We start from the raw sequence: 12,498 nt of genomic DNA on the forward strand, positions 1-12,498 counted from the left end.
CATTAAATTGCCTGAGGTCACAGCAAGGGATATTCCTAGGACTTGAAATCATGTATTTGGAATCCAGAGTCCAAGGTCTTCTCATAGGGCTACAAAGCTTCTCTGTGAGTATAAACACAAATAAATTTTAAAAGTTTCACACTTTTAATTTAGTGTTTTCTCTCATCCAAGTTTGAGTTATTAGATCAACACCTTTAGAATAAGTAATACCATTAAGTTATAACAAAAAGTGATTTATAAATAAATACATGTCTATTAAAGAGAATCTAATAAATATTAAATAATAAAGGTGAAATAAATAGATTTATATGATTTTCTCTATTTAAGGGTAATATTTTTTAAATAAAAACTGGTTTGCTAGAGAAGATCAGAATATGGATTGAGGGCTTTTAAAGTTTTGAATGTTTGGATATGTTGAGGGCAATCTAGTAATTCTCATACAAAAATAAAAACCTGTGATAATTCCTGGAAGGAATATTGGTTACTGAGGCATTCTTACAGCTGTTCAGAAATGTTAGGGCACATCATATACACATACTCGTATTTGAAGAACTTGAAGTGTGGTTGGGAGGTAGGGAAAAAAGGGTGGAAGTAGAGGTGGCTTAGTGGTTTGACTATTGCTGATTCACACCCTTTTCATAAAACCTCCAAGATTTTATTTCAGTTCCTTGTCTGACATAAAATGAGACACTGTATTACCTGTGAGAGAGGTGTTACAAGTAAAAGTGAAGGATGAATCAGTGCTTCTCAAAACCATTTCCTCAAGATTGTTTGAAATCAGAGGAAAGATATTTAAAATCTAAGGAAAATACTGAAAAAATTCCATGTTCAGAAGATTGCCATCCTTAAGGATATGGAGGTTAAGCAAGTTGCTTTCTAGCCCCTCATGTCTCCACTGTTTTCCTCAGTCTCACCCTTTTTGGTCCAACATTGAAAACTGTTTCAGAGGCAAATAATAAGGGGTGAGGGTGAAGGTGGTAGCGACCTATTAAATTATCCTGACCTATTGTAGAGTTTGGGGCATAAGTAATGTCCCAAACCATGTGTTCACTTACCTGTAGTATTTACCTAGGTATAATATTTATGTTAGAAGTGTTTCGTACAGCATCGATTTTCCCTTGGCTAGCTAAGAGGAAATCAATGGCTATGTGATTATTTGTGACAACACTGTGTCAATGAAAATTCAATTAACTATCAAGAAAAAATGGAATATTATTCAAGCCAAACTGAGAATTATAACCAGGGAAGCAGATTCTCAGCCAGCTCTGAGAACTGTTCCACCTGTTAGAAGTTGGAAGGCAAAGTCATATACATTTTTGACACAAAGGATCATACATCAAAATGATATATTTTACATAAAGTTCAGCAAAGATACATAGTCCAGGTAAACACATACCAAGAAACAGCAAGTCACCATGATCCCCTACAGACCTGGGAAAGAACACTATTCTTTATTTATTTATTTATTTATTTATTTATTTTTTGCCTTACGCGGGCGGAGCAGAGGTTCCGGACGCACAGGCCCAGTGGCCATGGCTCACGGGCCCAGTCGCTCCATGAGGCATGAACTCGTGCCTCTCCCGTCGCGGAGCACAGGCTCCGGACGCACAGCCTCAGCGGCCATGGCTCATGGGCCTAGCTGCTCCGTGGCATGTGGGATCTTCCCGGACCGGAGCACGAACCCGCGCCCCCTGCATCGGCAGGCGGACTCTCAACCACTGCGCCACCAGGGAAACCCCACTATTCTTTTAAGAAGTTACATTGCTAGCATTAGAAGAAAGAAATATAATCAATCTTTAAGGTTGAGCAGGCTCTGGTTAATTAACCAGAGCTCTGGTTAATGTGTATGGCAGATGCACCCTGCACATTAGGGAGGGAGAAGACCCAAACTAACACAAAGAGAGAATTTTATGTTTAATTTTTTCTTGTCCTGCCTTAAAACATAAATTTTATTTCATCAACTGGATAATAAATTTAACCTAGTTTGTGGAGCTTCCAGACCAGAAGGTATTCTCATAAGAAGTACCTGAAAGGGGCACAGATACTATTGGGAATATGAATAGTGTTTATATCAACTGTAGCGAGCCAGTCATTGTTCCTTTAAAGTAAACAGCTCTGAAGAGAACAGACTGATGATTACAGCTATGATAGTTCCAATATTAGTTCCCATTCCTGGTGTGGTAGGTTTTGTTGACAGGGTTGTGATGACCTGAGAAAAATCATTTTGTTGATGTGGAGTCAAGGTCCACTTTTCACAAGGCTGAAGTTTGGAATGCATTATGTGATTGAAATTTAAGTTTGAGAAGGGGCCTATAAGATGAAATCTACCTTCTGAAATGTTAAAAGGAATAACTATTACATTTTTCTGTCAGCAGAATCAGATAGAAGAAGACAAGTCTAGTAATGAATTAAATTCAGAATCGTAGCTGTATTAGTTAGGGTCCTCCAGAGAAACAGAACCAATAGGATATGAAAGGAGATCTATTATGAGGAAATGCGTCATGCAGTTATAGAGGCTCAGGAGGCCCATGATCCAGGAGCTGCAGACCCAGGAGGCCAATGGTGTAGTTCAGTCCAAGCCTGAAGGCCTGAGAACTGGATAAGCCAATAGTGTAAATGCCAGCCTGAGGGCAGGAAAAGATGAGATGAGATGTCCCAGTTCAGCAGCAATGAGGCAGGAAAAAGGGGCAAATGTCTCCTTCCTCCACCTTTTTGTTTTATTCAGGCCCTTAACACGTTGGATGATGCCCACCAGTTGGAGAGGGCAACTTACTTTACTGAGCCCACCAGCTCAAATATTAATCTCATCTAGAAACACCCTCACAGACAACACCCAGAAATAGTTTCACCAGATACCTGGGCATTCCCTGATCCAATCAAGTAGATACATAAAATTAACTACCACAGTAGCTAAGAGACAAATGAGCAAGACAGTTTGTTTTTCCTTGAGGGGCTTAGAAGACCTTAGGGAGTAAAAACATAACAGAATATAAATAATGGAGAGTAAGTTGAAAAACCTTTATTCAGTTAACAGAGGGTGTCAAAGTACAATAATAATAACCAAGACTAGAAGTAAGCCAAGAAAAATTGTACCAGGGAATCAGAAAATTATGTTCTGTTGCCTTGGACAGAAACAGTCTTATGTCTGCAGTAACCAACTTGATCAGAGTCTTGGGAGGATACTGTTCACCCATGTAGCTATCAGTTTCCAGATTACTGATGGACTGGACATCCAGTGCTCTAGAGGAAATGGTGTATGTCTTCTTAATTAAGGAACGTGAATCTAATGAGCATCTTGGAGTTTTGCTGCTGTGTCCATTGTTAATAGTACATCATAATGTTCTTTCCATCATGGTTCAAGGGCAGAGTTCTCTGAATGTCTTTCCCTGAAGACCAGCTTTTCAGCCTTCAGATCATGCAGGGTGACTGTTTTATAATGGAGCTTGAATCTGCTGGCAATAAAGCTGGATATGAGCCCCTTGTATTATTTAATCATATCAGTTTGCAATAGGTAGAATCTGACATTGGAAATGAAATTCCCAAACACATGGAAAGGCTTATCATTAACTTGGGAGGAGACAACTTGTGGCTCCTGAGGGAGTTGGTCTTGTTCCGGTCAAGTCTAATTGGTAATACTTTGGGCCTTGAAATTTCAAGGATTTCTGAGAGCTTTGCTCATAATAATTTTAGGATTCCATTGATTATCTCTACTTTTCTTGATGATTTTGGATGAAAAAGACGGTGAAGTTTCTGAATAAAAGGTGAACATTTACGGAGTTAACTAATAGCAATGCCAGTGAAATATGTGCCTATGTCAATGGAGAGATTACTGAATTTCTTGACTTCCACCACACCCCAGTCAGGAAAATAAAGTCAAGCAATTATTATTATTATTATTATTATTAATATTATTAATAGAAGAAGGAGGAGGACTATTACCACTTTTAGGACCATAACTCTCTGGCCAGGAAAGCCCTTGATTCACCCTAAGAAAAAGTAAATAATAACTGGAACACAATCATAGCTCATTGCTTGGGGCATTTGTATAAAATCCATTTGGGGATGTTCAAAGGGGCTTCAGGGCTTTACCTCCTTTTTACTTCCTACTTTTATAGTTTTATAAGGATCATGCCATTGGCAGCTAGGACATGTGTTAGAGACATCCTCAGCAGTAGCCTTATTAAAATCAGGCACCAACGTTATTTTCTAATTGTTGACAATTTATCTCCACCACTGTGTGTGATGTATAAAGCATGTTTGCTCAACTCTACTTGAAATCTTTCAGTTCCAGAGATCTCTTGAGTGCCAAAGTTATCCCCATGAACTATGCATCTTAATCTCTTCCACATTTTTTTCTCTGCATCGTTGGTTTGTCTCTGACAGTCAACAATAACCTCTGTAAGTCCCTTCAACATGCATCTTCCTTAAGTACTTATAGGCACAATTACTCGGGTAAATGATGCTTGCTGATCATAGTGGTCACCTGCTATGTTTAGTTTTATTTGTTCAGAGGGAGGATGCCCCTGATGGATGACAGTTGGTTTTTGGCCAAGTACCAGAGACATGAGATTGTACAAGCACCGCACAGAAATTCTCATGCTGCCTGCTGGATGTGAAACTATGCCTCCTCAAGGCTGAGCATCTTCTTCCTTTGGGGTTTCTTAATCTGGAAGAAATCTATTGGTCCCTAGGTCATGTGCAAAAATTAAATTTCAACTTACATATATATTTTGTTAGGGTGCAATAAAATGCTTTGAGTCATAACAATGTGTTATGGTGAGATAAAATTATCTGGAATTAAAGGAATGGAGCTCCCGACACTGCAGGGCTCGCTCCCGCCTGCCAACGGCGGTGGGACCCCAGCTTCCCAGTCCCCCTCGCTTCCCACGCTCTCCAGCAAGGGCCCGGCCCAGGCCTCCTCTCTCCCTCCCTTCCCCCTAATTCCCCTTCCGGATGCTGCCCTCAAGTTGAAGCCTCAGCCACCACAACAGACCTCGAACCTCAGCAGCCGCCCCCACGCAACAGGCCGTGGCCCGCTGGCCTCCCAAGAGCAACAGCCATCCCAACGGCGGCCTCCTGGGAGTCCCTGGCCTCCACCTCGGCTGCCCCAGGGCCTCCCATGGCCGCTTCCCCCTGCCTGGGGCTTGCAGCCGCTGCTGGGAGCGGGCTTCACCGGAGCCCAGGGCATCTTGGCACCGCAGCCACCGCCACCACAGCAGAAACATCAGGAGAGGCCAGGGAAGTGGCCATCGGCAGTGCCAGGGGACAAGGCACAGGAAAGGCACCCCACAGTCACTGCTGTTTGAGGGTGACAGCAATTCCAGAATGCTGCATTTCCTTACAATTGTTGTGGGCTCCACTGTGATGTCAAGGTGAAGAATGGTACCACCTGTGAAGGTATCTTCAAGATGCTGAGCCCAAAGTTCGAAGTGGCAGTAGACACCGTGCACCAGAAAGCATCAGAGCCAGCAGGTGGCCCTTGTCAGGAAGACATTGTGGACGCCATGGTGTTTAAGTCAAGTGATGCTGTGCTTGTTCACTTCCAAAATGTTGACTTCAATTATGCTACTAAAGTTCACTACAAGTTCACTGATTCAGCCATTGCCATGAACTCGAAAGTGAGTGGGGAGCACAAAGAGAAGATGCTTCAGTGCTGGGAGGGGGGCGACAGCAACAGCGATTACTATGACCTGTAGTCTGACATGTCCAATGGATGGGACTCCAATGAAATGTTCAAGTTCAATGAAGAGAGCGATAGTGTAAAGACCACCTATGACAGTAGTCTCACTTCTTGTCCCTTAGAGAAGGACAACTCAGAAGAATTTCATCAGCGGGAGCTGTGTGCAGCCCAGTTGACTTGAGAGACTGAATCGAGCCCCCAGTACTGCTTGCGGATCGCCATGGAGAACAATGAAGGGGGCACCGAGGAGGAGAACAGTGCAGTTCAGCAATGGGGTTCAGGACTAGAGAGAGCCCCAGCTTGGCATCTAGAGAGGGAAAGTATATCCCTCTACCCCATCAAGTTCAGGAATGTCCCAGGGGAGGAGTTGGATGCAGTAGTTCTCGTGCGGGCAGGACTGGCCTTAGCTCTTTGCCACCTCTTGGCCTTCACCATCTTGACAATAGCAGCCCTAGCCCAAGTTCTGAGACGTGCAGTATCAATGGAAGCCCTTCCCCCATGTCCCCTAAGGCACAGTGGCCTCGGAGAGGTACCAAGACTCTGTCTTCCCCCAGCAACAGGCCTCCAGGAGAAGCTTCTTTTCCACCTGCTCCTGCAGTGGGCCGGATGTACCCACTGCGCTCTCCCAAGTCAGCTACCTCCTGCCCCAGTCTCAGCTTCCTGTCCTGAGCCTCCCATCTGCTCAGCAGTACGGACCTCTTCAGCTTCCATCCCCGTGATGTCATCAATTGGGGATCCTGGAGTAGACTCCATTTCCCCAGCTTCTCCAAAGATCTCACTGGCCCCCACAGTTGTAAAAGAACTCCTGGCCAAGTAACCTGAGAGAAAGCTGCAGTTCCCGGAGCTGTCCTGGACAGCTGGGAAAGTCCCTGGCCTTCAGAACAAACAGAAATGCTTTCAGCTGGAAGAACTGAGAAAGTTTGGGGCCCAGTTTAAGTTTCAGCCCAGTAGCTCCCCTGAGACCAGCCTGGATCCCTTCCCTCCCCAGATCCTAAAGAAGGAGGCCAAAGGGAAGGAGAAGGAGGTCTTTTGGCTTCAGACTCCGTGGGGGCTGTTTCTTCCGTTTAGAATCCGTATCGCTTAAGGAGGACGAGCTACCCCTGCCACCAGCAGGAGGCACCGAGGGGCGGGATCAGCCCCCACCGCCTTGTCCAAGCCAAAGAGATGACAAGGATGAGGACCCTGTTGCTGAACGAGTGAAGAAGTCAACACTGAACCCTAAGGCCAAGGAGTTCAATCCCACTAAGCCCCTGCTGTCTGTTAATAAATCAACCAGTACTCCAACTTCTCCTGGGCCCCGGATTCATTCAACTCCCTCCATCCCAGTGCTGACAGCAGGCCAGAGTGGGCTATAAAGCCGCCAGTACATTTCCTACATACCTCAGATACACATGGGACCAGCTGTTCAGGCACCTCACCAACTCAATGCCTGGACGGCAGGACAAGTACCAGGGAGCAAAAGGCTCCCTGCCCTCCCAGCACTCGGGCAAACATCAGCCAGCTTTAGCCCCTCTGATGATGCAGGCCACCACCACTGCTTCTGCCCCACCTCTGGTGGCTGCCACACCTTATTCTTCCTATATCCCCTATAACCCACAGCAGTTCCCAGGCCAGCCCACCATGATGCAGCCCACGGCCCCTTACCCCTCACAGCCAGTGTTTGCCCCCATGCTTCAAAGCAACCCACGCATGCTGATGTCAGGGAGCCATCACCAGGCTATTGTATCACCCTTCACCCCTCAGTACACTTCTGCAGAGCAGCCCACCCCGCAAGCCCTTTATGCCACTGTTCACCAGTCCTATCTGCACCATGCCATGAAGCTCCATGCGTACCAGCTGCAACCAGCCACCATGCCTATTGGGAGCCAACTGCAGTCCCAGCATGTGGACCCTGGTCCCATCCAGCACCAGGTGGGGTAGGCCCCACACCTGGGCAGTGTACAGCCATAGCAGAACCTGTACCACCCAGGGATCCTGACAGGTACGCCTCCTTCTCTGCCACCGGGACCTTCTGCCCAGTCCCATCAAAGCAGCTTCCCGCAACCAGCCACTGTGTATTCCATCCATGCCCACCAACAGCTGCCCCATGGTGTCACAGATATGGCCCATGTTACCCACGCCCATGTCCAAACTGGAATCACAGCAGTCCAGCCTCCTCACCCTGGGGCTTCCCACCTGCCCCAGATAATGCTGCTGCACCCACCCCAGAGCCATGGGGGCTTCCCTCAAGGTGCAATGCCCCAGAGTGGGGTGACTGCATTTTCAGCTTCCATACCCTCACCCTACCTCTACATCGGACACCCCCAAGGTGAGCAGCCTGGCCAGGAGCCTGGATTTCTGGGAGGAGCTGATGACAAGATTCATGAGTTCTCATTAGCTGGAGGAATTTGGCTGATGCACTGCAGGTAGGGCAGGATGCATGGGCTCTGGGTGGGGAGTGAGGGGTCTTGGAGGCAGGGTTGTTGCACAGGGCGCCTGCCAACCTACACCTGTCTGTGATGTAGGGTGAGCAGAAGCTACAGACGCTGCCACCAGGGGCTTGCTCCTGGTTCTGTTCTTTGCTTCCCTCCATCCTCCTTCAGCTGTGATCCAGCAGCCCCCCTCCCCACTGCCTCCTCAGCTCTCAGTGAACCCAAATGTCTCCTGACTTAGCCAAGGTAAGGTCAGCGCAGCAGACAGCATCAGTCTGGGATGCGGGGGGCTGAGCTGGGCACATGAGGAAGAGCTCTGGTTCACTGGGAAAAGGCAATTGATCTGTGCTTCTGACAGCCCCATGAGACACCTCGAGGAGGCCGGTCTTATCAACACTCCCCCCCCACCCCGCACTGGACGGCATTGGATGAAGGGACAGCTGCTTGGGTTCTAATGTGCCTGCTGTCTTCTCTTTCCCCTGCAACCAGTTCAATCTCATCCCTCCCAGCAGCTCCCCTTCCACCCTCCCAGGGAACTGAAGATTGTCCTGGCTGTGACCTGAGACCCCCATGAGTGGAGGGAAGAGTGATCTATGTCTCCTCCCCCAGCAGCTTGGAGCAGTCCCAGCCCCCCAGCTCCTTAGTCCCCTTCCCCCCACTGGAGGGGGGTGGTGGGGAGCTGTGGAATTCCTGTCAAGCACCTTGAATAGGAAGGGCCTCAAAATGGGCAGGGCCAGGGTCCAGCAGGGGTAGGGGGTTTCTGCTCTGCCCCTGCCCATTCCCACCCCATCTCGCTCTCCCATCCTCTCATCTATCCCCCCACTGGAGATGGAAGATCTTTTATTTTCTATTATTTATAACCTCAGACTTGGGCCCCCTGTTCTTTCTTCCCCATTAACTTGAGTGAGCTGTGTGAGAGACACAGGTGACCCACCAGGATGGTTGGACAGGACTTTTACTTTTTATTACATAAAAATATTTTTAAAAATTAAAAATAAATGTAAAATTTTAAACTAATGGAGATGCCCTCATGGGCTGTGGAGGGAAATGGGCATCTGGGAAGTGTCAAAGCAGAACCTGGTGTACAACACATTCATGGTCTCACGTGTGACATCCCCACAGCTGCTCAACAGTAATCCTATGAGAGATTTTAAGTGATGATAAAAATGCTGCATTACCAGGTGAATTCAGAGACCAGGAAAATATTGGTGTCACCTCATTTGCACTCATAGCTGGCAAGGATTACATAAATGATTATCCACTTGAATACATTTCCTCCTTTTACTTTCAAGTCTCCAAGAAAAACCTATGGTTGACTCGGTACAGTAACTAAAGTTTAATATTTACAGTGTCTCCCCAAACTTGTGTTTTTTTAAAAATGTGACATAATTGCGGTTCTGCACTGTTCCATTTTCTAAGGGGTAGCTAATAAGTTTATAGTTCCTTCAGTTTAACAGGAAACAAATTAGAAAGTGGGCCATACTTCTTGAATTTTTTCCTATAATTGGCTCTTATAATGAATTTTGAATTGTCCATTTCCTGGCAGAATTCACTTGGGTTTCCAAGGTATCTTCAAACCCAGCTTATGGGACTTCAGCATGAGGGTCCCTATAAAGCCATCAAGTATGAGGGGAATGCTCAACTAATGACAAATGTGCATTCATGGGGGAGCTCTTTTCCTACTGAGGAGGAAAGCAGTTATCTCTTGGCCTTGGTTTTAGTCATCTTCATTGCTATAACAACCCAAATTGTTTCTACTCAATTACAATTTCCAAAGGCAAGAGAGAAAATGTGTTGCCAAGGAGACCGCTGACATGCAGAAGAAGGAGGGGTTTACAGCATCTGTGACCATGCAGCTACGGTTTCTCATGTCTCTAGCTCTCGGCCCACAGGGACTCGCAAAAGCCTCTCCATGAGACCACAGTGACACAAAGATACTGGTAGATCCCTCACGGTCTTCAGATCATATTTCATGCCAATTCATCTCAATCCAGGAGATTTGATGTGTATCTTGAATAACTTCCTTGATGGCAAACCCAGAAGGAACAAACAGAGAGCTCAGTTTTACAATTGTACTTCATATGTGGGAGATCATTTAATCACAGCCATAATGTAGTTGAGAATGTGGAAGCAATAGGGTGGTGGAAAGTGGACTTAGCTAAGAACCTGAAGAGATGTATACTTGGTGTCACTGTACCCTGAAAAATCATGGTGGTCTTCCATATTCATCAAACCTCTTTTAAACAGAGCTCAAAGATATAAGTACTGATGTCTTCTCCTTTTTAAAAAATAATTGCATTTTAAATATCACTTAATTAACTTATCTTTTATTATTTCCATAATAAGGAAACCTAAAATTGTTAACAGCAATTGAAAACAGCAATGTTCTACCCACTAGCAAAGTCAAATTACACTGCAAAGGGAAAATTTGCCCAGGGTCTGCTCACCAGGTGAGAAATGTGAGAAAGAGGTAAAGAGAAGGTCTCTCAGGGGTGGAGAAGTTCAGGTGGAATGTTTACCTGAGGTGGCCACAAGTAGCAAATCTAAAAATCACAATCTTGAAGAGAAACTGAAGATCACAGTCAGATAAGTTGTTCCAAGTTTTCAGACTAACGACAAAGGCAAAGCAAAAGAAGGAGACATTCCCTGAGAGCAAGGATATCTACAGCGTACAATGCTGAGCTGAAACTGTGTGCAAGGAACAGCGATGGAGGAGCACACCCACATGTGTCTGGTTGTATTATACAGGCCAGGAGTGTGGCTGGCAGCACTGTGCACTGTCAGACAGGAGTGAACAGTGAGCTGCTCTAACATTTAGCTTAAGTCATAGAGGAGTTCTTTCTTTTTATCATTTTTAGTAAATTTATCTGTGAAAGAAATATCAATATACGGTAGGCAATAGGGTTCTGATTTGCTCAAAGGCTTATCAAACACCAAAGTCAATTAAAATTTGAGAACTCTATGATGAACCTATTCAGAGTAGAAAAAATGTCCTTCAGTAATTGATACATTTTGCTGAGCCAGGTGTACCCCTGTTTATGTTATTTCAGGAGTGACATGAGTGTTTACCTCAATAAACTCATTCAGTGCGTTCATAGTAAATTTAAGGAACACTTTATAATTGTAAAAAATTTTCTCTGACTGAGTTCAGTTTTATATTACACCATTATGTAGCATTACTCTATATATTCAATAGAAATGTTTCTACCAAAATCCAAAATTTATTAGACTCGCATTAACTTCAAAGCCACTCATGGTATACCCTACTTCCTGGAAGCTTTGGGTGTTAGAGGATCACTGTGTATTATTTGCTGTAAGAGGGACACTGAAGTGCCTTCTGTACTGGTTCTGTACCAGCTCACAAATACAGTCTGGCTAAAAATTCTGTAATTACTAACTCTATGTGTCAACAAGTATGCCAAAGGCATTAGAATGAATCCTCTTTAAGGACCACTTTCTATGCTTATTAAACCTGGCAAAGTGCTAAACAAACAAAAAAATACAGACACATGACTAGAATTTGAAAAAATAATTCAGTGAATAAACAAATGAATGATGAGTATGCATTCAAAAAATACTAATGGGTTGCCTGATTGGTATACTCTAACTGTACCTTAGAAGTTGGGATTATGTTTGACATATAGGTAAAACTTGTGACAAATCTCTTCTAACACAAGGACTGAGGTCACTGAGTGTTTCAACTCAATCAACAAACCACTATAGGAAGCCTAATGTTCTTCAGTTAAATGCACCATCAAGATACTGGTACAGGCTGAGGTGTACTCAATATGAAAATCTGCATATATTTAATCTGAAGATTATATAACAAAGCTATAAATTCTGAAAAGTCCCAGTTATCATTTAAAGTACTACCACTCATTTACTCACGCATGGCCAATGTAGCACAGGTGGACAAGGGCAGCTTATCCTCCTCTCCCAGAGGCATGATTGTACCCTCTGTAGAGGCTGTCTGCTCACCAGGGGTGACTTCATCTTTTACCCTGAAAGAAACAGGGCTCCCAGAAGTACCCCTGTGTCTTGACTTCATAACCACCACCACTGCCTTTTTCATGCTATGCCCATCCTGCTGCTTCTCTCCCCAGCTCCTCTCCAGGCAGCCAGTGTGCTTCCCAATCAAGCTTTGAGGACCAAAACTGACCAGTACTACTTCCATGATTCCCCAACGATCCTTCCCTCCATATCCAGATTTGCAGGTTTTGTGCCACATCTAGACAAAAAAGAAGAAGGGATTGCAATAGTTATAAAGAGGGTATTTTTTAAAAATTAAAGGGAAACAAAATGTGACATAGATTCTTGTTGGCTCATTAACAGCAACTTGGAAGTGATCCTATCCACAAGCAGAGCCGTGATGGCCTCTCTTTCAGACCTGAGATGTTAGGTCTACAA

The 12,498-nt window shown here is 45.0% G+C and overlaps 1 pseudogene; it reads left to right on the forward strand.

The window, feature by feature from the left end:
• The first annotated feature begins 2,494 nt into the window (after positions 1 to 2,494).
• On the forward strand, positions 2,495 to 8,654 carry LOC131758139 (ataxin-2-like protein; annotated as a pseudogene).
• Positions 8,655 to 12,498: the final 3,844 nt, after the last annotated feature.

Source organism: Kogia breviceps, chromosome 6, assembly GCF_026419965.1.
Source record: "Kogia breviceps isolate mKogBre1 chromosome 6, mKogBre1 haplotype 1, whole genome shotgun sequence".
In the NCBI taxonomy this organism is placed as follows: Eukaryota; Metazoa; Chordata; class Mammalia; order Artiodactyla; family Physeteridae; genus Kogia; species Kogia breviceps.